Source organism: Eubalaena glacialis, chromosome 1 (genome assembly GCF_028564815.1).
Source record: "Eubalaena glacialis isolate mEubGla1 chromosome 1, mEubGla1.1.hap2.+ XY, whole genome shotgun sequence".
In the NCBI taxonomy this organism is placed as follows: Eukaryota; Metazoa; Chordata; class Mammalia; order Artiodactyla; family Balaenidae; genus Eubalaena; species Eubalaena glacialis.
The window spans coordinates 7,867,038-7,892,828 of record NC_083716.1 but is presented as its reverse complement, the minus strand read 5'-3'; the positions used below and the strand labels follow the sequence as shown (position 1 = coordinate 7,892,828).

Below are 25,791 nucleotides of genomic sequence, written 5' to 3'. Positions count from 1 at the left end.
TTCGAGACACGATGAATCCCCAGGAAAATGAGGCCACTTCAGAAATACACAATTCTGGCTTAATATCCGCCTCAATTGCCTGGTGTGTTCCCTTTATGACAAGAACCCCCCAAGCCTGCTATCTCCTATTAGAGTGTTATTCTCTATTTGATTTCCAAATTATTCTTCATGTGTCGCCTTTTACCTTGAGCCATTTTCTCCCCCCAGTGAAATCTTGGCACCCAAAGCAGTTCTCAGAACTAAATTAATTATAAAAGCATATTAATATCATCTGTATAGCAATGAAATTAATTTATTCAATAGATCCAAGAGGAAGTCATCAATTATGCCCGGTGACTGTAGCATTTTGTGTGACAGCATTTACAATTCTTACAAATTTTAATATTTCGTCCAGCAAGAGTTGCCATAAATATCATGTGCTGTGCAGCCTTGATTTATGAATTAAGTGGACCTTTTAGATGCCACTAGTGTTCAAATACTACACATTTTATTCTTATCAAGTGTGTGTTCGGGGGTGGGGTGGCGTTTTATCCTTCTATGAAAAATAAGGATCTCCATTCTCTTAGGGATGACCTCTCCCGTCAATAGAGTCTACCCTGGGACATATACAAATTTCTTAGACATGCTTCTAACCATCCAGGTTAAATTTCCCAAGACATGTTATAAACTCAATACAATGAAAATTTAGCTGCACCCTCATGTCAAGATCTGAATATATCTAAGGGTTGCTCAGTCTCAGAATAAGTAAGGATTCAAAGAAGCACAGTGTGGTCTTCATGTGCGTTTCTCAAAGCCCGTTTGAGGAGATCCAGCTCACTAACCAGAGCAATTCTTATCAAACTCCTCCTTCCCCCCCATTCTTCTACGTCACCCACAAGACCCACAGCTAGCCAGAAATCCTCTCTCACTGTTCCCTAAAACTCCCCAAGAAAAGATAGTTGACATATATCTGACAAATAACTTGTATCCCAGTGATATAAGAAATGCCCACGGAGGGAATTCCCTGGCGGTCCAGTGGTTAGGACTCCGAGCTTTCACTGCCTAGGGCCTGGGTTCAATCCCTGGTCGGGGAACTAAGATCCCACAAGCCATGCAGTGCAGCCAAAAAACTAAAATAATAAAAATAAATAAAAAAATAAATGCCCACAAAGGAGGAGGCCCAAATGGTCACTAGGCAGGCGAGAAGGGGCCCAGCTTTAGGAGTCCTCAGGGATGTGCAAATTAAAACCACAGTGAAATTAAAACCGAACACACCCACTAGAATGACTACAATGAAAAAGACAGAAAATGCCAAGTATTGGCGAGGATGCAGAGCAACTGGAACTTTCGCACACTGCTGGCTGGAGTGTAAATGGGTACCATTTGGAATGCCTCTTGGCAGTATACACCAAGCTGAGCATATGCATTCCCTATGACCCAGCAATTCCGCTCCTAGGTAAATACCCAAGAGAAATGAGTCCATATGTTCACTGAAAGTCAGGTACTAGAATATTCATAGCAGCTCTATTCATAATAGCCCCAAACGGAAAACTACAAAATGTCCGTTAACGGGAGAATGGAATAAGGTTGCCCAATAAAAAACAGGACACCCAGTAAAATTTGAACTTCAGATAAACAACAAATAGTATTTTAGCATAAGTATGTCCTACACAGTAATATTACCCAAAATGCTCTACTGCTGTGCATGGATGATGTCACAGACATAATGATGAACAAAAGCCTAAGAGAATCCAAACTGGGTATTTCTATTTATATGGTATCCAAAAACAGGCAAACTCACCCCTGCTATTAGAAGTCAGGATAGTGGGGGGATTGGTAGCTCCTGGATGAGGGCACGAGAGACATTTGGGGAGCCTGAATGTTCTGTTTCTTGATCTGAAACACAAGAAACAGATGTGTCCACTCTGTGATGATTCATCAAACTGCACACTGTGAGACATGCTCATATCACATTGTATAGTCAACATACTTTATAAGTACGTTTCTTATTCACTTCTTATTCAGGCAGAGATTATAAAATTTTGTTGCAAGTATCCAGATCAAGATTTGTGTTTCAGAAATTATCGGTGTTCACAATACCTGCAGGGGAAAAAAACCAAACTCGAATATGAGCACTCTTTACAATTAAAAGAATATTTTTATCATTCTTTTATTTGTTTTGGCTCTGTCACAAATTAAAGTGCTTGGAATGCTGTAAAAAAAAAAATGCTCACAGCAAAAAGTATTTGTTGTTTATCCAAGGTTCAAATTTAACAGAGTATTCTGTCTTTTATCTGACAGCCTTATTCCCTCCTCCTGCTAATGGACATTGTGGCCATCAACACATATCATACATGTATTTTATATGTCAATAAAAGTTATTTTTAAAACTTCACAGAACACTGCGATCAATATGGATCCTCCCATTTTTTTCCCTAAGAATGGAGGAGGGAAATGTCAGTGGGCAAAGATGGAATTTTTAGTGGGCTGGGAGGGGGTCAGAGTAGAAAACAGGACTGCAAATACTCACGTGGTAATAATTTTTGTAACACAGAACATTAATCTTTTAAAGACCAGAGATACGACCCCTATTTCCATCCTGTTAGGATTTAAATTCAAGTTGCCTACTAGGTACCTTCAAACTTCATCTGTTTTTGTAGAAGGAGGACGGGTGGTGATCAGTCAAGCACATTATTTGTGTCCCTACCCACCTCCCCCCACAATAACAGACCCCTGGCCTCTAAACAGTCATTAAGGAAATGGTGGGGACCCCCAACAAGGTTGAGAGGGACATTGAGAAGCGCAGCTCCTTGTTAGATGTACCCATTCAAGTGGAGACAAAACACAAAGCTGAGAGAGAGGAGTGAAAAGTCGACTGAGACACTAGATCCAGTCCCAAAAGACAGCCCAGGAAAGGCAGTAGAGGGCAGTGGTTAGACTCAGCTCCAACGTTCCTGACCACGGGCCCTTGAGCACATCACCAACCATCTGAGCCTTGGTTTTTTCACCTGAAAAAGGGGGATAATGATAGTACCTACCTCACTGGGTTGTCGTAAGAATTGGGTGAGATGACGGGTGGCAGATTATATTATCCCAAAGTGACCACAATGCGTTTCCTGCTCCATATGCTCCTCTAAAACTTGCCACTCCCCCGTCAAGGTGGAGTCTAATTCCCTTCTGTTGAATCTGGGGGGAGCAGAGAGCTTGTGACTGGCCTGTGACCAATAGAAGGTAGCAGAAGTGATGCTGAGTAAATTCTGAGGCAAGGTCATACAAGGCAGTTCCCTTCCCCCTTGTTAGCTGGTATACTCCCCCTCGGAACCCTGGGCCTCCATTAAAGCCCAGCTACCTGGAAGCCATCATGCTGTGGGGAAGCTCAGGCCATGTGGGGAGGCCACACGTGGCTGCTCCAATGGACAGCCCCTGCTGAGATGCCAGCTAACAGATGATATCAACTACCAGAAGTGAGTGAAGACACCTCCAGATGATTCCAGCCCCCATCTTTTAATACTCCAGATCATTAGCCCTTGAGTCTTTCCAGTTGAGGCCCCAGATATCAGAGAGCAGAGACCTGTCATTCCTGCCATGCCCTGTCCAAATCCCTAACTCACATCCATAAGCAAGATAAAATGGTTGTTTTAAGCATTTAAGTTTGAGGTGGTTTGTTATAAGCAATAGTAACTAAAACATAATGTCTTGTATCGGTTAGCTCTTGCTGCATAACAAAACACCCCAAATTTAGTGGTTTAAAACAACACACATGGGGCCTCCCTGGTGACACAGTGGTTAAGAATCTGCCTGCCAATGCAGGGGACATGGGTTCAAGCCTTGGTCCGGGAAGATCCCACATGCCGCGGAGCAACAAAGCCCGTGTGCCACAGCTACCAAGCCTGAGCTCTAGAGCCCATGAGCCACAACTACTGAGCCCACATGCCACAACTACTGAAGCCTGCGTGCCTAGAGCCCATGCTCTGCAACAAGTCACCGCAATGAGAAGCCCACGCACCGCAACGAAGAGTAGCCCCCGCTCGCCGCAACTAGAGAAAGCCTGTGCACAGCAACGAAGACCCAATGCAGCCAAAAATAAATAAAATAAATAAATTTTTTTAAATTAAAAAATAAACCCACATTTATTTAGCTCACAATTCTGTGGGTCAGTGGGCAGTTCTGGTGCTTTGGGCAGTATCAGCCAACCTCTCCTGGGCTCACTCGTGTGTCTGTGCTCAGATGGTGGTTGGCTGGTGGCCGATGATCTAAAATGCCTCACCTACATGTTTGGCAGTTGGCTGAATGTCAACCAGGCAGCAGATGTAACTGGGCCATAGGACTCTCATCATCCAGGAGGCTGGCCTATGCTTCTTCACAAGGAGGCCGGGTTCTAGGAGCAGCAAGGGAGGACCAGCCCACTGTGTAGGCTCCTCAAGTTTCTACCTGCAGCACGTTTGCAGATGTTACATTGGCCAAATCAAGTTCATGGCCAAGTCTAGAGTAAGAATGAAAAGGCTCCCCACTAAAATCTGGAACAAGACAAGGGTGCCCACTCTCACCACTTCCCTTCAACATAGTATTGGAAGTCCTAGCCTCAGCAATCAGACAAGAAAAAGAAATAAAAGGTATCCAAACTGGAAGGGAAGAGGTAAAATTGTCACTGTATGCAGATGACATGATACTACATATAGAAAACCCTAAGGACTCCACACAAAAGCTACTAGATCTAATAAATGAGTTCAGCAAAGTAGTAGGATACAAGATTAACATTCAGAAATCGGTTGCATCCTTTACACTAACAATGAAATATCAGAAAGGGAATGTAAAAACAATACCTTTTAAAATCACACCAAAAAAAATTTTTTTAAATACCTAGGAATAAACCTGACCAAGGAAGTGAAAGACTTATACACTGAGAATTATAAAACGTTAATAAAGGAAATAAAAAGAGGATTCAAAGAAATGGAAAGCTATCCCATGCTCTTGGATTGGAAGAATTAATATTGTTAAAATGGCAATACTACCTAAATCAATCTACAGATTTAATGCGATCCCTATCAAATTACTCATGACATTTTTCACAGAACTAGAACAAATAATTCAAAAATTTATGTGGAACCATAAAAGACCCAGAAGTGCTAGAGCAAGCCTGAGAAAAAACAAACAAAGCAGGAGGCATAAATCTCCCAGACTTCAGACAATACTACAAAGCTACAGAAATCAAAACAGTGGTGTGTCCCCTTCCTGACTGTCCTCTGTGGTTTGTCTGTGAGAAATGCTGATAGCAATATGTCTTCAGGAAATGCCAAAATTGGGCACTGTGCCCCCAAGTTCAAGCAACTGCTGTAATGCCAGATGGTCAGTTCAAAGATATCAGCCTATCTGACTACAAAGGAAAATATGTTGTGTTCTTCTTTTACCCTCTTGACTTCACCTTTGTGTGCCCCACAGAGATCATTGCTTTCAGTGATAGGGCAGAAGAATTTAAGAAACTCAACTTCCAAGTGATTGGTACTTCTGTGGATTCTCACTTCTGTCACCTGGCATGGATCAACACACCCAAGAAACAAGGAGGACTGGGACCCATGAAAATTCCCTTGATATCAGACCCCAAGCGCACCATTGCTCAGAACTATGGGGTCTTTTTTTTTTAAATAAATTTATTTATTTATTTTTGTATGGCTGTGTTGGGTCTTCATTGCTGTGTGCGGGCTTTACCTAGTTGCGGTGAACGGGGGCTACTCTTTGTTGCGGTGTGCGGGCTTCTCATTGTCGTGGCTTCTCTTGTTGCGGAGCACGGGCTCTAGGCACACAGGCTTCAGCAGTTGTGGCACGTGGGCTCAGTAGTTGTGGCTTGCGGGCTCTAGAGCTCAGGCTCAGTAGTTGTGGCACACGGGCTTAGTTGTTCCGCGGCATGTGGGATCTTCCTGGACCAGGGCTCGAACCCGTGTCCCTTGCTTTGGCAGGCAGATTCTTAACCACTGCACCACCAGGGAAGCCCGGACTATGGGGTCTTAAAGGCCGATGAAGGCATCTCATTCAGGGGCCTTTTTATTATTGATGATAAAGGTATCCTTCGACAGATCACCATAAATGACCTTCCTGTTGGCCGTTCTGTGGATGAGACCCTGAGACTAGTTCAGGCCCTCCAGTTTACTGACAAACATAGGGAAGTGTGCCCAGCTGGCTGGAAGCCTGGCAGTGATACCATCAAGCCTGATGTCCAGAAGAGCCAAGAATATTTCTCTAAGAAGAAGTGAGCGCCGGGCCATTTTAGGGCCAGGCTGCAGTAGGTGGCCATGAGAGCAAAACCTCTTTTGTACTATTGTCATGCTTAAAACACAAGACCTTACACTCAGCCAAGATGTGGTGTGGGACTGGACAGGCCTTTCCTGCAGGGGTTGGGGAAGCCAGGCTTTCTTCCTCTGGAGGGAATGGCCTGAGCTGTATTATGGGGCAAGCAAACTGATGTGTATAGTAGTAGGGTATCACTTTTGGTCTTTTGTAGTTTTATTAAACTTGAGCTGAGACCTTAAAAAAAAAAAATCAAAACATTGTGGTATTGGTACAAAAATAGGCATACGGATCAATGGAACAGAACAGAGAGCCCAAAAATAAACCCACACACCTACAGTCAATTAATCTTCAACAAAGGAGGCAAGAATATAAAATGGAAAAAAGACAGTCTCTTTACAAGTGGTGCTGGGAAAGTTGGACAGCTGCATGTAAATCAATGAAGTTAGAGCACACCTTCACACCATGCACAAAAATAAACTCAAAATGGCTTAAAGACTTAAATATAAGACATGACACCATAAAACTCCTAGAAGAGAGCATAGGCAAAACATTCTCTGACATAAATCGTACCAATGTTTTCTTATGTCAGTCTCCCAAGGCAATAGAAATAAAAACAAAAATAAACAAATGGGACCTAATCAAACTTACAAGCTTTTTCACAGCAAAGGAAACCATAAAAAAAACGAAAAGACAACCTACGGAATGGGAGAAAATATTTGCAAATGACGCGACAGACAAGGGCTTAATCTCCAAAATATACAAATAGCTCATACAACTCAACAACAAAAAACCAAACAACCCAATCGAAAAATGGGCAGAAGACCTTAATAAACATTTCTCCAAAGAAGACATACAGATGGCCAGTAGGCACAGGAAAAGATGCTCAACATCACTAATTATTAGAGAAACGCAAATCAAAACTACGAGGTACCACGTCCCACCAGTCAGAATGGCCATCATTAAAAAGTCTACAAATAACAAATGCTGGAGGGGGTGTAGAGAAAAGGGAACCCTCCTACACTGTTGGTGGGAATGTTAAGTTGGTACAGCCACTATGGAAAACAGTATGGAGGTTCCTCAGAAAACTAAAAATAGAATTACCATATGATCCAGCAATCCCACTCCTGGGAATATAGCCAGACAAAATTGTAATTCAAAAAGATACCTGCACCCTTATGTTCATAGCAGCACTGTTCACAATAGCCAAAACATAGAAACAACCTAAATGTCCATCGACAGATGAATGGATAAAGAAGATGTGGTACATATACACATGGAATACTACTCAGACATAAAAAAATATGAAATAATGCCATTTGCAGCAACATGGATGAAACTACAGATTATCATACTAAGTGAAGTAAGTCAGAAAGAGAAAGACAAATACCATATGATATCACTTATATGTGGAATCTAAAATATGACACAAATGAACTTATCTACGAAACAGAAACAGACTCATAGACATAGAGAACAGACTTGTGGTTGCCAAGGGGGAGGGAAGGAGGGAGAGGGATGGACTGGGAGTTTGGGGTTGGTAGATGCAAACTAGTATATATGGGATGGATAAACAACAAGGTCCTAATGCAGAGCACAGGGAACTATACTCAATATCCTGTGATAAACCATAATGGAAAAGACTACAAAAAAGAATGTCTATATGTGTATAACTGAGTCACTTTGCTGTACAGCAGAGAGTGGCACAACTTTGTAAATCAACTATACATCAATAAAAAAATAAAAATAAAATAATGCAGTAACTTAAAAAAAAAAAAAGAATGAGAGAGCTCCCAAAGTAACATGGCAAGGAGATGTGAATCTGGGGAGGGAAAGAACCATGGTCATTTTTGTAGTCTGCCACGTTCTGACACAGAGACAGCCTCTAGCACGCGTTGGCTGTCCATGTGACATAAAAGACACAGAGTTTGTGCTGCTCTGCACTCCCTGGACGTAAGCTCAATGCACCTAGAACACAGGGTGTCTGAGAGCGGTGGCTGGGGATGAGGTGGGAGAGACAGGCAAGGAGCTAGGTTCAAAAGGCATTCACCCCTGCCTCCTCAGGGACAGACACAGTGGCAGAAGGGCAAGAGTTTGGGAGTCAGACACGCCCAGGTTTAATTCCAGCTCTGCCATGAGCCCCTGGGAGGCCCCTTGCTAACCACTAAGGTCCCCATCTTTCATAAGGGATAAAAGCATCTACCTCTTAGTGCTGCGGGGAGGATGAGATGAGGCCAGGTGCCTGGCATGGAGCATCATGGTGCCGCCGGAAGAGCTGCAGCTTGGCTGTCATCAGGCCCCAGGAAGCTGGCTGAGGTCTCTTTGTGCCCACTGAGTGACAGCGGCTGGAAAGACAGAGCCAGCTGAAAAAGCTCCCCAGCCAAAGCCTTCTCAGAGGCTTGCTCCCCAAACTCCCCGTTATTATGCTACAAAAGACTGGTACAGCTGCTCACCAAGAAATAATTGGTGCCATGCTTGTCTGAGGGTCAACCTGTGCAAATTGCAATCGCTCAGATTCCCGCACCTGCCAGCCCAGCAGGTCCAAAAAGTTGTGCTTACGTACGCATTTCTCAAAGGCTTGTGCTGGGCGGGGCTGCTGGTGTGACTAGACGTTCCGCAGGGGGCCAGAGCCCGGGCGTGGGCCCAGCTTGCAGGTTAGACATCCAAGGAGGAATGATGCACTTTCCAGGGGCTGCAGCCCAGACTGGGCGCAGGAGGAAGATTGCCCTGCCGCAGGACACTCCCAGGAGCCAGGCTGGGCATGCCAAGGGGTACACATCACACACAAACATACACTCACCTATCAAACCCCTTACCAAATGGCATGCCACCGTGTCACTCACACAAAGGTGCCATCTACTCTGGCATTGCTGCCCTAACCATTGCCAGGCCAGTTGATTCACCCTCCCAGACAAAGAGAGAGGGAGAGGTGAAGGCACTCCTGGTAGAAAGAGTGACATGTGAAGACACATGGAGTTGCACATGGGCCTGAGACACCACAAAGGTGCAACATTCCATGAATAAAGTGGGAACATTAAAGTTCGTCTTGTAGACATTAAGGGGTCAAGGGAACTTTTTAAGCATCAGTGTGATGACCAGGCATGCAGATGGGTTTCAGGACCATCCTCCTGGAGGTGGTGGAGGAAGGAGAGACTGGACACGGGTGACCAGTTCAGAGATTTCCATAGCCCAGGGGAGAGCCGCTGGGAGGAAGGAGAGGATGGAACAGACTCAGGGAGCGTTTCCGGGTTGGCTTCAGCAGGCCATGTGACCGAGTGGATGTGGGCGTGGGGAGGATGGAGGGCTGGGTTGACTTCATGTTTGGGCAGATGGGGGCCATTGCCCCAGCCAGAGGGCACAGGGGGAGGAAGGGGTCTGGGAAGAAGCCGGTCTCAGTCTGAAACGGTTCTTTCAGTCTGAGAGGCTTGTCCATCACCTCTCCTGCCCTGTGCTCGCTGGGAGGACAGGCAGACTCCACTTCCCATCTCTACAGCTGAGGCTGTGGGGAATGGCCAGCGTCCCCACGGGAATGCTGGAAAGGAAGTCCCCATGGTTACTGATGAACAAGGAGGTCCCGGGCGACAGGGTCAGGGGACCACGACGGAGCCCTGCCGGGGGCACATCTGACACTGAGGGTTCGCTGTGCCGGAGGAGCCCCTCCACCCACTAAAGATGCCTGTCTCCCCTGGCTTTTGACCCTCCAGGCCTAAGCCCCTGGCACAGCAGACACCTCCAAGTCCTGCCACGTCCCTCCCGCAGTGACCCAAGCCAGTCCCAGGCCCAGACCTCCAGGCCACGCACACACTTCCACACTCCATCCCCACAGGTGAGCATGACGCAGAGCTGTGAGAGAGGTTATTTTTGAAACTCATTTGCAAGGTAGATTTCTCATAAATGCCACAAAGCAAAGCAAATCCTATAGATTTTTTTTCAAGGCAACGCAAGAACTATATAAGTTCTCTGAGTACGTGTGTTCATGGCGTCACTTTGCTTTACCTCATGGTCCTGCACATTCAGACTGCAGTCGCCCCGACCCAAAACATCATCAGCTCCAGGAAGCATCCGCCGGTACCCATGGGACAGGAGACATGGGGGTGGGGCTGTCACAGGCATTCTGGGGGGCTCTCTGGTACCCCTGGCAGTGACAGGCTCCAGACCCTTCAAAGAGAAGGGCAGATCTGGGAGCTGATTCTCAGCACTTGGACTCAGACCATGGGAAGGGCCATTGTCCACCTCGGGGTCAACAAACTGGGACTGTCTCACCCAACAGCCCGCTGTTCCTTCCCTGGGCTCCCCATCTCCACGAAAGGTGCCTCCCCCCACACCCAGGGCACAGCCTGCGGGAAGGGAGGGAGGCTTCCCCGCACCGCTGCTCCCCTCCACCACTGCCCCTCTTCTGTCTCAGGTTCTGGGATTCCACCCTCTTGAACTTCTCCCCTCCATCCCCCACCTTCCTCCTGGTCTCCCACATCTAACATCTCCTGCTCCAGGCATCCCTGCACGGCGACTGGAGGGGCCTGCCTGAAGCACAGTGTATCTGTCATGCTCTCCCTCATTAGCCCTCTATGGCTCCCATTGCCTACAAAACCAAGCCCACACTCTTCAGTCTTGCCCGGCCTGGCCCCGCCACTCACACCCCCAGGTCCTCGGACACTTCGCATGGACTTCGGCTCTCAGGTCTTTGCTCAGGGTAGGGTCCCTTCCCAAGTGGCCTGTCTTCTCCTTTACCACCTCTGAAATGTCCTCTTCCTGGCCACGTCCTCCCTGAATTCTTCTCTGATCCCGAGGAGTCCTCCCTGCCTCTGGCTCCCCCATGTCCTTGCCTGTGCTCTGAAGGTACTCACCCACCTTGTGTTACAGCCTTTATGTTTGCCATCACCTCCTATCCTGTGAACTCCAGAGGGAAGGGAGGCCTTTGGTCTTTATCTCTGAAGTCTCCTTGATTAGTTGAGGCAATGCTAGCTGCTATCACAGATGAGCCCAGAATCTTGGTGACCTAACACAGGAACAATTAACGTCTCACTCACTCACATCCAATGTCGATGTTCCTGGCCCAGTGGCCTTCCACAGGCTCCTTCAGGGACCCGGGCTCCATCCACCCTTAGAGTCCTCTCTCTAGAGATAGCACATGCGGTTTGAGGGGTTTGTTTTTATTGTGGTGAAAATACACAGAATAAAATGTACCCTCTTAACCATTTTCAAGTGCACAGTCCGGGGCGGGTAACTATGCACATTGTTGCACCGTAGTTCTCTAGAACTTCTTCATCTTGCAGAGCTAACAGCACCCATCAAAAGACTCCCTTCCCCACCCCCAGCACACCCATTTGTTAACCCCGTCAGCTACTGACGTGTGTCACTTCCACTCACATTCTGTTAGCATGAGCTCACTACGTGGCCACACCCTGGGGGGCTGCAGCCAGGGGGTGGGGAGCAGCTTCCCATAATGGGGCTGCCCTGCGGGAAGGGAGCCCAGCCTTGCACACAGGTGAGGCCGAGACAGGTGTGTGCTGAACTGAGCGTACACAGAGGGTGGAGGAAAGAGAGGCTTCGGGGAGGGAAGGAGGGCGATGGTTCCTGCTAACATCTCTGGGCACCTACTGCAGGTAAAGTGCAGAGCTGGGTGTGGTCACACACCTGAGAGCCACACGGTGCCGGGGAAAGAGCCAGACAGACTCGGTCCAGATTCCTGGTCTCTGGGCTCGGGGAGCTAACGAACTCGATGATCGCATGAGATGAGATGTGATGTGCAAAGGGCCCGGCACACAGGAAGCACTGTTATTGTTTACCTTACACAATCCTGCAATGGGGAAACCCAGTCTCAAGTCACCTGGGCCACTTGCCCAGTTAATAAGCGGCGGGGCCAGATCTGCACTCACACCAAGACTGCATCCAGCTCCCCAGGGCGTCCCTGAGATGCCCTGTGACCTCCCAGCTCCGGCCTAAAGAAGATCAGAGAGCCGGTGCCCCGCTCACACCTCATGACCTCCCACCCCTGACCTCTTGCGGGTAAAGCCCTGTAGTATCTGCCAGATGACGCCAACTCCCTCCACATCCCTTTAAAGGAGCTCCGCCTAACAGTTCTCAATACAAATACTGCAGAGCCTGGGCTGAGATCTGCTCCTTGTCTCCTTGCCCAGCCTCCTTTCACCCAGCCCTGCCTGCCAAGCGAGTCCACTGCTGACTCCATCCAAGATTTATTGCCAGTGGCCCCTCCACGTGTACAGTCTCCCAGCGCCCAACCTGCAGACGCAGCCCTGTCACCTCCCCTGTCGAATCCTCCCTCTTGGGGCTGGTGCAGCAGACAGGCTCACGGAGGAGCATTCAGAAGCACCGTAGCAAAAGAACGCAAATCTGAGCTCGCGTTGCCAAAGGCCAGCCACATGCCTGGCCACGGAGGTGCCCTGGGGAGATGCATGGGCTGCACGGCTGACGGGAACAGGACCCTCTGAGCTGACCCAGCATGAAGCCCAGCATCAGCAGGCATCACCAAGTCCCCATCCTTCCTGCTGGCAGCTCCCTAAATGCTGTGGATGGTCAAACAGACATTGACACCTCTTCCCCCTGCCTGGCACGCAGCAGGCCTTAAGCTTCAGAGAGATGCGGAAGAGGGAAAAAATGTAAAAACCACTCCTTCCTGCTTGGAAAAGGACCTGCGTTCATGAGAACCTTCTTACCTCCCTGGCACAAGGCCGCTCATCACGGAGAAATGTTCATTTGTGGTCAGTTTCTGTTACTCCCGGAGCTCGCTTTCAGGTTTGGGGGGCCACGCGGGTCGAGAAGGCGCCTGCCCAGCACTCTGCTTCCCGGGCCACGTCTGCGCCGTTTGATCCTCAGCCAGCGAGGCTGCGAGGCTGGCAGGAGCCACGGGCAGGACGCCTGCCACCCTCGCACCCCCTTCCGGGCCGTGCAGCTTGTGACTGTTTGATGCGTCACCCTCTTTCATCTGCACCGAGGTGCTCAGCCGAGTGAGGGGCAGGTGGAATCACTGGCGCCCCAGCCGAGTGTCAGGAGGGAAATAAACCCCGTTGCTCTTCTTCTGCACCCAAGTCGCTGGCAGGCGGGGCCAGCCACTGAGAGGCCCCTGCCCCAGCCGGCACCCACGTGCGTGCCCGGCTGGAATCTCCCCTCTCCCTCTGCCGTCCTGGAATTAAGGCAGGACAGCTGTCATCTCTGGGATCTCAAATGTAAATCCCAGAAACCTGCCTTCATCCTTCCAGCTGCCTTCATCCTTCTAAATGTGCCGTGTTTTTTCCAGGCTCTGCAAGACCGGGCCCTGTCCAGAGGCTGCTGATGCTTGGGCCAAGGAGGCCTCCAGGACACACCAGGGATTTCAGTCCCAGAGTCAGGGCCCCCTTGGTCCCGTGCTTCTGATGCCCCAAGCCCCACAGCAGAACCTCCCCCAGGCCCGAGGCCATGGGCACCAGGAGAGAGACTGTCAGCAGCCAGGACCATGGAGAGAGGAGGGACAAAATTCCATCACCTGGGCTGGGGACGAGGGCCAGGAGCCAAAGCACGCAAGACACTGGGCTCCTCGCTGCTCTCCGAGATCCTCGCCTACTCTCTCCTGCCTCTAGGCCTGGCAGAAGCTGCTCCCGCTACCTCGGACACCCCTCCCCTCCTACTTCACATTGCTCTTTGCCATAGGCCTTTCAGGTCTCAGCCTGGGTATCACTTCTTCCAGGCAGCCCTCTCTGACCACCGCCAGACAGGGACAGATGCCCCTCCCTTCTCTCTCTCAGCTCCTTGCATTTCGCACCCCCCATGCTGCCCCTGTCACTCTGGGAGGGAAGAGCCGGTTGGTTTTTCTGTTTCCCTCTCCAGGCTACGAACTCCACAGGGCCAGTCAGGGATGTGGTCGGCCTGTCACAGCCCCTAACATGCCACCTTCATGAATATCTGCTGCTTGGGAGAAAAGATAAAAAGAATAAAGTGAATGAATGAATGTTGGGCTCATCGATCCTTCCCAAGAACTGGTGTCACCCAAAACCCCAGATCATGTTGCTCCAGAGGTAAGCCCTGAACACCTGAGTGGCACAAGCTTCTCTCCTGTCCCAGCTGCCCTGGCAGTGGGTGGGGCCCGGCCTCAGCCTGACTCCTGGGATTCCAGACCTTCCAGACCAGTGCCCCACAGAACTGGAGCCTTCCACGACCGCTAGCCCCGCTGAAGCTGGCCCTTGCTCAGGCCCAGCCTCTCCTCCGACGGGAGTTGGCTGTGTGCCTGGTGCCCGGGCAGGCCGGCCCTGCTGCCCCCCGGGCCTCATTCATTTATTCCTTCATTCACTCACTCACTCATCATTTAAACCAGTTTGAGCTGGCTTTTTTGGTTCTTGAAATGAAAAGTCTTGACTGATTCTGCTTGAATCAGCCTTCAATGGAGTCAGCCTTCACTCTTTGTGTGGACTCCCAGCTCTGGACTCATTCTCACATTGGTTTGGATCCCAAACAGAAGCCCCGGCAGGCACCAGGTCTCTGCTTGCAGATGAGGCTTAGATGATGCAGGGGTCATGCCCTGGTGGGGAGCGGGTCTGCAGCCTGCAAGGCCTCGGCTGGACCAGGCACAGTCCTTCCCTTCCCATCACTCACGGCTGGACTCCCCTCTCAGAGAGCAGTTGAGGCCCTCTCCCCCCCACGTCACGAGTCCTCTCACCACCGACCCCTCCTCTCCACCACGGAGGGCTCGTTCCCACTCATGGATACAGATCATCACTTTTCCGCACTCGCCACACCCAACGACAGCGGCCCAGGCCTGCCAGCAAGGCTGACTCCATAGAGCCCAGGGCCCCTTGTGGGCTCTCTGACTTTGCCCAGATGGAATCCACAGATTCCAAAACTACTAAGTCAAGTCTGCTGAAAGACTATTGGAAATGGTTCAGTTTGAGATGAAACAGTAGCCAACCTTCAGGGGTTACCATGGGCACTGTTTTCCTCGCTCCTTATACGCCGAGCCAGGCTGAGCCGCTAGGAGGAACACAGGCAGAGCCTTGCCAATGAGGACACTGTCGCTCGCTCACGCTCAGGCACAGGAAAGCAGGACGCTGCTTCTGCCCAGGATTCAGGCTGGAAACCCTTGAGCAGGACCGCGCTGCAGTGTCAGATGCCCAGGCCCCCCGGAAGGGCACAGTGACAACCCTAGAAGGATGAGTGGCAACAGCATTTCCTCCTGCAAACCAGTGAGCCTATACGAGGGATGGTGGGCAGGAGCGCCTCACCAGTTGGAAAGCCCAAAGGGACAGACTCTTCCCATTTGGGGCCATCCAGAGCAAGCTGTTAGAGTCTCGTGTGGCCAAGAATTTGCCAGAACACTTCACTTCGTGCTCCCAGTCTGGAATTCATGTTGGCAAATGTTGCCTGTGGTTAATTAAACGTATTGATAAGATGTGACAGAAGGAGTGCCACGTTCCTCCCATGGTTTAGATATTCCCTCAGGAGCGGAGAGAGGGGAGTCCTGCCAACCCACAGCAACGTTCCATAAAACTAATCACTCTGATGACTCATAAAATAAGGATCTGACACAAGGGTTGAATATCTGAGCTCCTCAAGGACAGGGACCAAGTCCCACTCGTCTGGTGTTCCCAGTGCCTTCCAGTTCCAGGCTCACAGTCGGGCACACAGAACCCGAGTGAGTGTGGGATCCCTCTGCGATGCCCTGGATTGTTTGGAAGGAAGGATCATGCCTACAGAAGATTTCTTATTAGATTATTCAGCACACACAGCCGCATAAATATAACAGAGCATGGATAGAATCTGTGTGCTAGAAACTATAAAAGCTGATGTAAGAAGCCAAAGAAGCCCTAAATAAATCAAGAGACAGCATGGTCGTGAATTGGAAAACTCACAAAGATGTCAATTCTCCCTACATAGATCTACAGATTTAACACAATTCCAATCAAAATCCCAGCATGATTTGGTAGTTATAGACAAACTGATTCTAAATTTTTAATAGATAGGCCAAGAAACTAGCAAAGCCAAAATTTTGAAAAAGAAAATAAAATCGGAGGAGTCACACTACCTGATTTTTAGATTTTCTCAAAAGCGACTTAATCAAGACAGCATGATATTGGTGAAGGGATAGACACATATATCAATGGAACAGAATAGAGCATCTAGAAATAGACTCTCACGAGTATGGCCAATAGACTTTTGACATAGTGCAAAGGCAATTCAATGGATAACGTATAGTCCTTTCAGCAAATGGTGTTGGAACAACTGGACATCATAGGCCAAAAATAATTTTTTTAAAGCTGATCTAAACATACTCCTTATTAAAAACAAAACAAAACAAAATGGAGTATAGATCTAAATGTAAAACACAAAACTTTTTAAAGAAAACATGGAAGAAAATCTTCATCACCTGAATTAGGTAAGGAGTTTTTAGACATGACACAAAATGCAAAATACATAAAAGAAAATAATGACAACTTGGACTTCATCAAAATTAAGAACTTCTGCTCTTTAACACACACAGGTAAAAGAATGAAAAGACAAGCTGCAGACTAGGAGTAATATGCAAATCTCATATCCAATAAAGAACTTCTATCCAAAATATATCAAAAACTCAAAATCCAACAGTAAGAAAAACAAAATAAAAAATGGGCAAAACCTCGACCAGTCACTTCACCAAAGAAGATATACAGAAGGCAAATGTTCAGATGAAAAGGTGTTTAGCATCATTAGCTGTTAGGGAAATGCAAATTAAAACCATGATGAGATACTACTACACACCTATCAAAATGGCAAAAATAAAAAATACTGACTATACCAAATGCCAGTGAGAGTACAGCAACCAGAAGTCTCATATGTTTCTGACAGGAATACAAAATGGTACAGACACTTTGAAAACAGTTTTGTTTAAAGTTAAACATACACTATCCATCCCAGCAATCTCACTCTTAGATATATATACCCTAGAAAAATGGAAACATACGTTCACACAAAAACCTGTACATGAATGTTCATAGCGTCTTTATTTGTAACAGCCAAAAACTGGGAACAACCCAAATGTTCTTCCACAGGTGAATAGATAAACTCTAGTGCATCCATATAATGGAACAGTACTCAACGATATTAAAAAAAAAATTACTGATACATGCAATAATTCGGACGAATTATAAAGGTATTACACTGTGAAAGAAGTCAATATTAAAAGGTTACATTCTCTATGATTCTACTTATATGACATTCTCAAAAAGACAAAATTCTAACAAAGACTTTGTTACAAAATTAGTGACAGAGTACAGATAAGTGGTCTCCGGGGGCTTAAGGTAGCAGTGGGGAATCATTACAAAGCGGTAGCATGAAGAAGTATTTTGGGGGTGATAGAACTGTTTTGTATTCTGATTGCAGTGAGGGTTACACAAATCTGTATGTGTGTTAAATTCATATAAATATATCAAAAGTTTGTTTTATTGTGTACTAATTTTTTAATAAGATTCTAAAAAACTATTATAAATATACTCCAAATACTCAAAAGGAAAATAAGAACATGATAAAAAGAAAAATGGAATATATAAAAAAGAAACAAACTTCCAGAGACAAAAAAATGCAAGTGAAAAATAAACTGAATGAGAATAACACAGATTAAACACTGCAGAAAAAATGGCCAGTAACCTTAAAGACATAACAACAGAAATTATCTAAAGCGAAGCACAGAGAGATAAAACATTGTGAAATAACATCGAGTGGTCCAACATGTATGTAATTGGAGCCCCAGACAGAGGGAAGAAAAAATATTTCAAGAAATAATGGATGAAATTTTTCCAAATTTGATGAAAAATAAACTCACAGATCCAAGCTCAATAAATAGGATAAATATAAAGAAAACCGCAGCAAGGCAAAACATAATCAAATTGTTGAGAAGAGGTGAGTATAGTCTTAAAAGCCATCAGAGAAAATGACACATAATGTACAGAGGAACAAAAATTAAAATGACAGCAGACAATGGAATTATATATTTAAATACTGGGGTTTGGGCGGGGGGCGTTGTCAACCTAGAATTCTATGTCCAGTGAAATATCTTTCAAAAATGAAGGCAGGGACTTCCCTGGCGGTCCAGTGGTTAAGACTTCACCTTCCAGTGCAAGGGGTGTGGGTTTGATCCCTGGTCAGGGAGCTAAGATCCCACATGCCTCGTGGCCACAAAACCAAAAACATAAAAACAGAAGCAATATTGTAACAAATTTAATAAAGACCTTAAAAATGGTCCACATCAAAAATTTTTTTTTAAATATGAAGGCAAAATATACACATGCAAATTTCAGACATGCAAAACCTGAGGTAATTCATTATGCATTACCAGCAGATCTGCACTACAAGAAATGTTAAAGGAAATTCTTCACACAGAAACAAAAATGAGAGGGTAACATCAGTGAAAATGAGAGAATAAGGATGTCTGAAAGCCCCTCCTCCATAAAGGCAATGAGGACCCTGGCAGAAATTGTCAGAATCAAACTGTTTAGAACTCTGGAAATCAACCAAAGGCTACCAGCAATCTAGGGAGCATTTATTCCAAAAACAGATGAATGTTGGTAACGACAGTGTACATTGTCATATTTTAACTTATCCTATTCCCATATTCCTCTCCCCAGCTCTTTTTCATATCTAAATATCTCATAGTAAAATAATAATTAAAAAAACAAATTATTTGCATATTCTTTGTTATTTCTCCAAGTCTAAACTCCCTGTTTAACTGACAGGAAGGCAGCTTTCTCCCAGATCCATACTTCCCACCGTGTGTCTAGGGGTCTTTCGCAATTGGCCCTATCCATGTACTCCCCCCTCCCCCGCTGGACACCCCCTCCCAGGCCACACTTTCTTTCCTGATGCTGCCCCCCCATCCAGCATCTCAGACTTCCTGGAGCCTTTGCCCTAGTTGTCACAACCATCATGGCACTCCTCTGCCATGGCCCAGGGTGCCCCTCACCAAGTTCTCTGCCCTGCCTGGCCCTGACTAAGGACTTCCTGCTCGTGGACACAATCACCAAGAGCCCCTAACAGACTAGTCGGACACGTGGCAGGAAGGGCAGGCCAGCGTCTGTTGGAGGGCACTGCCCTCTGTCCCTCTGAGAGGTGAGGAAGACGATGTCTCAGATCCCACAGTCAAAGCGACTCTACCAGCCCCCAGCACCAGAGCAGAAGCCATTCCCATTCTCTCCTGGAGGGTCACTATCTTAGTCAGCTCAGGCCGCTGAACAAAATACCAGAGACTGGGTGGCTTAAACAACAGAAATTTATCCCTTACAGTACTGGAGGCTGGAAGGCCAGGATCAAGGTTCCAGTGTGGTCGGTGTCTGGTGAGAGCCCTCTTCCTGGCTTGCACATGGCCACCTTCACACTGTGTCCTCACATGACAGAGAGAGAGGTCATCTCTCTTGTGTCTTTTCTTACAAGGGCACTAATCCCATTCCTGAGGGCTCCACCCTCATGCCCTGCAAGATATCCAAAGATATCTCCAAATACCATCACACTGGGGGTTAGGGATGCAACATATGAATTTGGGGGGGAACACAATGCAGTCCAAAGCAGTCACTGTGACTGTGTCACTCCCGTCCAGGAGCCATTGTGCCTCTCCTTCCCCACACCAAGCAGCTCCAACCGTTGGGGATAGTTGAGTTCTTCCACCCAGCTGGGCTGGCTTGTGCAGACAACCTCCTTATTTTAACTCAGACAGGCCCACACACCCCTTCTTTGTTAAAGGGGTTCAGTGCCCCCCCCCGAGTCTCATAGCATGTGAGGTGTGCAGAAAGTGGGGAGCTGGCAAAGCTGTGTGCCAACAGCTTCCCTACTGAGCAAGCCTGTTGGAGTCATGGGAGCAGGCTGAAAACGAGAGGCGATGACATCCCAGGGCAGTGAAAAGGCTCGACTGACACACGTGGGTTTGCTGGGCGTCTGTCACCGCATTTGTTCATTTCTCCAGCACACAGATTTTTTTATTTTTTGATTTTTTGGCCACGTGGCATGAGGGATCTTAGTTCCCCGACCAGGGATCAAACCCGCGCCCCCTGCAGTGGAAGTGCGGAGTCTTAACCACTGGACCACCAGGGAAGTCCCTCTCCAGCACTCAGTTCTTGAGCACTTACTCCGGTACTGGGCAGGCTGCTGTGGGCAACAAGAGAGACAGAAGGACCCCTTCCTGCCTCGAAGACCTTCTGGTCCTCCATCGGATACCATCCTGTGTTCTGGATACCCTGGCATGCACCAAGACTTGCTGGCACAAGGCTTAGGGTTGCTTCTCAGTGGAATGATGGGCCCAGGGTCCCCCTGTCTCACACATCACCTCTGGATGCCAAATGGCAATGATCTCATGACTGGTGTAAACAATGAAAGTGACAGCAACATTCAGGGGCCCTCGGGGCCGGCACTGTATACACACTTTACATGCAACTTCACCTCTAGCCTTGGGCCAACCCTATAAGGTACAATTATCACTCCATTCTTCAGATCAGGCAACTGAGCCTCAGAGACGGGCTGTAACTTGTCCTATGGTGGCTAGGTTGAGACCTGACCTTGGCCTCTGGAGCTGTCCCAATCCCAGGGCCTGGGGGCCGCATGAAACACACATGCTCTGCCCATGTCATTTCCCATTTTCCCATCAGGAATCTTTGTTCCCCTGTGACCGCAGGCCGGATAATTTTCATGGGAGTTTAGGGTCAAAGGTGGGTCTGCAGAGCTGTGTTTACATCTTGCCCTGTCCTTGCACAGCTTACAAACAAGACATTTTTATGCTGTGACCTGCCACTTTCCCACGTCTTGACCAAGTGTGCTTTCCGCATCAAGTTGTTTACTTTCAAAACGTTTCTGTTTCTCTAGGCTCGCTAGTGTAAATGCCCTCCCAAGGCTGCCAGGCTTCCAGGGAGACGCAGGCTGCAGGCCACAGCTGCTCTCCTAAGCCTCCCACTCCTTGGGTCACACCTGGTGGAGGCTGAGGCCACAGCAGCCAGCCCAGAGCAGTGATGCCATCAGGGCCACCAGGATGCCCAAAAATCTCATGAGGGTGTCTATGAAGGTCCCATCATGGCCGTGCTGGGTGTGGTCTGAGGCCACCCCAGAATGACCCCCTGACCCCTACCACCTTCCCCAGTGCAGATGGTCCAGTCCCCCCCTGAGGCCATTGTGGCCAAGTGGCCCACAGTGAATGGATTCAGAGCAACAGGAAGGAAAGCCCACACCTGCTCCCTGCAGGCTTTGAGACAGAGCCAAGTCCAGGGGAGGGGCTGTCCGGGTCTCCAAACTCCACGCCCCAGGTGACAAGCCCTCCCAAGGAGGCAGCCTGGAAAGGCTGCAGGGAGCACGTGCTAGGAGACCTCAGCAAGCCATGCGGTCTCTGAAGTTCCATGTCCTCACCTGAGAACTTAGGCCAGTACTAACCCGACACCCCTCACAGCACTGCCAAAATGATCAATGCCTGTTAAATGCTAGCCCTGGTCACCACTAAGGTTAGAAACATGCATGTTGTACAGGGCTCACCAACCCCTGCACCAACCACTGAATTAATGTAGCTAAATATTACTTGATGTTCATTAAGAGTCTTCGAATCCAGCTGGAATGACGCAGGAATACCCCACACTCTGTGTGGCAGATGTGCCCAGAGACAGTGCTCATCAAGCCACAGGGGATGCCCATACCCCTCCCGATCTGGGCCTCCATGGCTTCAAGCTGATCTCAGATCACAGACACGTGATTAAACGGCATCAGTCTGAGCTTGGGGGTGAGGACACGATGCCCGGTGGCTGCCGGGATCAGAGCTTCCCCCGCACTGAGTGTTCTTTATCACATTTCACCTCCCAAGGGCACTGAGGGTGGGCACCACTGTAAAGTCCAACAGGTGGATGGGGAAACTGAGGCAGCCTCTGTGGCATCCCTTGAGGTAGTCAGAGACCCCACAGGATGTGGCCCAAGGAAGGTGAGGAAGCTCGCCCTGGACCAGAGGCAACGTAGATGCCAAAATGCTCACCAGCTTCAAAGCCTGGACTCAGAAGTCAGGAGCTCGGAGCAGAGGCCGCACCTGTGGGAGCGCTGGAGGTGCCTTGCCCAGGGCGCTGTGGTCAGCACCAAGGGGCTGCACAATCTCCTCCCCTACACCCTCCTTCCTCCACCGCAGCCCCCAGCCAGCCTCACCCCAACAGGTAAGTCAGAGAGCAAAGGCACAGGGATTTCATAGAGGCAACACATCCGCCTGACGCCAGTGAGAGGTGGCCATCAGCAGGAGAACAGTCTGCTTCCTACATGGTCACCTGGAAAAATTAGGAGGAAGGAGCCAAGGCAGGACCAAACACTGCCCCCACCAGGACCCTGGTGGTCCAAGGCATTAAGGAGGGTGGCCCTGAGGACAAGGAGTGCCAGGTGCCCAGCGAGGTGAGCTGTCCTTGGGCAGGTTGGCAACTGATGGGGAACAAGACAAAAAGTGAGACTGGCCAGGAGCCAGGATTTCTTTCTGGCTCGAGCCCACAGGCCTGCCAGACCTTGCGGGTCTGACTCAGAGAAGTCACAACCTCCAGAGTCACAGTGTCACCACATCACAGCATTACTAAGCCACAACCCTACCACTGGTGCCTCTCGAGAGTTTTCTGGCTCCAGGTAATGGCAGCTGAGAAAATATTTTCAGCAAAGCCATGCACGCCCAGTGACCCTCCAGAATCCCCGCCGCGCACTTAAACATCTCCAGACCCGTGAGGCCGGCGTGTGCTTTAGCAGCTGCAGATGCCCTGCTTGCTGTCAGCATGAAAGCTTTATGTGACTCCCTTGGGGCTTCGACTCTAAACAGTGCCCAGAAATTTTTATAGATCTATTTTTAGAGTCAACTCTGGAAGGAGTTCCTCATCAACAGCTTAGTAAGCACAGCCAGGTCCAGGAGCACAGTGACCTAGAAAGCCTCCAATCCCTCTGCCTTCCTCCACTGTCCCACTGGGCGGGACATGCGTTTCCCCACTCACGGACCTCTGCTCACAGGGATCATTTCCTCTCAAACAAGACAGCCAACAACACCTGGCCTTTGCCCCCAAGGAGGCCTTCGGAGCCAACTCCTTTGCATAAACCCCAAATACTCTCACCCACCAGCAGGCTTCCGGCAAAAGCACCGGCCTGAGGGTGAGCGCTGTGTACTTTACAAGGCCAATACCACCTACTCCATGGCCCTCAAGGCCCGAGGAAGCAGGTTCTCTGTCTGAGTTTCCAGGTGCCCTGGGGGTCAGGCAGCACAAGGAGGATGGCTCTTGGTGTCAGGCCTGTGTTACAGTTTTGCCTCCTCATCTCCCTCTGTGACCGTGGGCAAGTTACTTACCCTCTCTGAGCCTCAGCACCCTCTCAAAATGGGAGGATAACACCCACCCCTCCAGCAAGCTCAGCCCAGCCTCCAGAAGCTCAGAGACATGGCTTGGCCACACCCTGTCCTGGGCCAGGCTCAGCAGGCCTACAGTAAAGGTTGGTTCCTCACTCCTCAGCACCTTGCCTCAGCACCAGAAAAATGTTGGAGAAAACGGTGCTCATCTTAACAGCCTCGGGAACCCCCCCTTCGCTAACACTCCTGCCCTGCGAGGCCAGAATCTGCCAGAATGGAGGCTCCAGACAGGGGAGATCAAAGTGCCTGGGAAAACTCTGTCCTCCAGGACCCCTCCCCAGATCGTGTAGAACAAGCAGAGGCCCCGAGTGTGGACTTGGGTCTGTAGGAGCTGGGCCTCACAGGGCAGCAATCTTCTCGGAAAATCCACAAGGCCCCCGGGCCCCTCCCTGCTCTGAGTCCAGAGCACAGCAGCCCCTGGGACATTCAGGGGAAGATGAGTCCTGAGGTCAAAATGCTCGCTGCTGGGAGCCAAAGGAATGAGATGGGCTTTTCTGGGAGAAAAGGACAATCCTAACGGCAGCATTTTCCCAGGACATCCAGGCTGCTTGCAGACCTGGGCCCGGGGCAGGGCCTCCCCGGGCTCTTGCCAGGCTCACTCACTCCACAAAGGTTGATTTTGTCCCAACGCCGGGGACTCAGCTGTGAAAGACACCAATGAGACCCCTACCCTCTGGAGCTTAGAGACAGACACAAATCAAACAGACCACCAAATGAGATATTTACAGCTGTGATAAGTGTCCTGAAGGAAACGGAGAGGATGTGCTGAGGAAGAAAATAGCAGCACAGCCTCTCTCGGGGAAGACCTCCCTGAAAAGATGCGGAGCCAGGACCCACCTGGCTGAGGGCAGGGCCAGAGCTCTTCCAACCACAGAAGCGTGGGTGTGCCAAGGCTCAAGGTGGGATCACAGCTAAGACTGAGCGAGCTCTTACCTACACCAGGCACCGGTCCCAGGCTTCACAGGTGGTGTATTTCTCTCCAAAACCCGAAGCTACTACATTTACACTTCACAGATGGGGAAACTGAGGCACAGACCAGTTAAGTGACTTGCCCAAGATCATGCAACCGGAAGTGGTAGAGCGTGGATTTGAACCTGAGTGATCTGGCTCCACGGGCGGTGCCCACGTCTGGCCCCTGTCCAGGGGCACCCTCGGCCCAGGAATGGCTCTGCTGGCCCTTTAGCTCAGCACTGAGGCCAACCGGGCAGCTCAGAGCAGAGCCTGGAGTCTGAAGACAGAGTTCAACTACTCCTGAAAATTGCTCCTGAGCTCAGGGCACCAAGTGGGGACAAGATCGGACCTTGTACGCTGGCTGCAGAGCCGAGCGGCCGTGTGGCTGGGACGGGGCTGAATCTCTCTTGGGCAGGCAGGACAGCTCCCAACCGCTCAGGTTCACTCCCAGCTCAAACTCTTCCTGGCTGTGTGTCCCAGGGCAGGGTACTTAACCTCTCTGTGTCTCAGTTCTCTCATCTGTAAAATGGGGATGATCAATGAAGATCAATTGAGAAATAGCTATAGAATTGCTCTACAAAGGGACATTTTCCCCAAATGTCGCCAATGTGTGCTAAGAAATGTTTATGCATGCCCTTTGTCATTGGCAGGGAAAGGTAAACCGTGGTCTTTTCTAGGGCCCAGAGGACATTCGTGCCACCTGGGTCCCCCTTGGGCATGCACTGCCACCTGTCAGTGGCTGGGACACATGCGGCACATTCATAACCGTCTACGCCAGAGACACGGAGAAGAGCTGGATGCTAGCCAGGCACGGGGCTTCGTGGGGTGACCTGAGGACCTGACCCAGTCCTGCTTCTGCAGGGGAGCCACCTCCCCACCCCAGAGCCAGGCTGGGTCTACCTCTGTCCCCGCCACACGCACACACACGCACACACAGCCTCAGGGGTTGGCTAGGGCAGCGCCAGGGCCACAAGGCAACCACCCAGAACCAGGCCTTGGTAGGCTGCCCTGGACTTCAAAGCTCCTGAGAGCCAGGGTGAGGAGGAGGTCCCAGTCCCAGATAAAGACAGGGATCACCCGCGTGGAAACCACCAGCCTCAGCCAGGGAAGAGGCCGGGCCCAGGGCACAGTTGGCTCTGGGTTCCTGGGCCTGTCAGCCTGCAGCCAGCATGGTGCTAAAACAGCTGTCAGCAGCGGTGGCCGGGACAGGCTGCATCCTGACAGCTCCCTCCCCCAGCTCCTCCTGC

General features: G+C 49.4%; 1 long non-coding RNA gene and 1 pseudogene across 2 annotated transcripts in view; one reads left to right on the top strand and one right to left on the bottom strand.

Annotated features, from left to right (window-relative positions):
* LOC133092712 (uncharacterized) overlaps positions 1 to 25,791 on the bottom strand; it is an 81,056-nt gene that overhangs the window by 15,556 nt on the left and 39,709 nt on the right. Inside the window, exon 3 of one of the 2 annotated variants that reach the window (XR_009701120.1) lies at positions 1,781 to 1,875. The exons of the other annotated variant lie outside the window; for it this stretch is intronic. This is a non-coding gene — a long non-coding RNA (uncharacterized LOC133092712). The remainder of the gene's footprint in view (positions 1 to 1,780; positions 1,876 to 25,791) is intronic. 2 annotated transcript variants of the gene reach the window in all.
* LOC133092701 (peroxiredoxin-1-like) lies at positions 5,257 to 6,322 on the top strand (annotated as a pseudogene).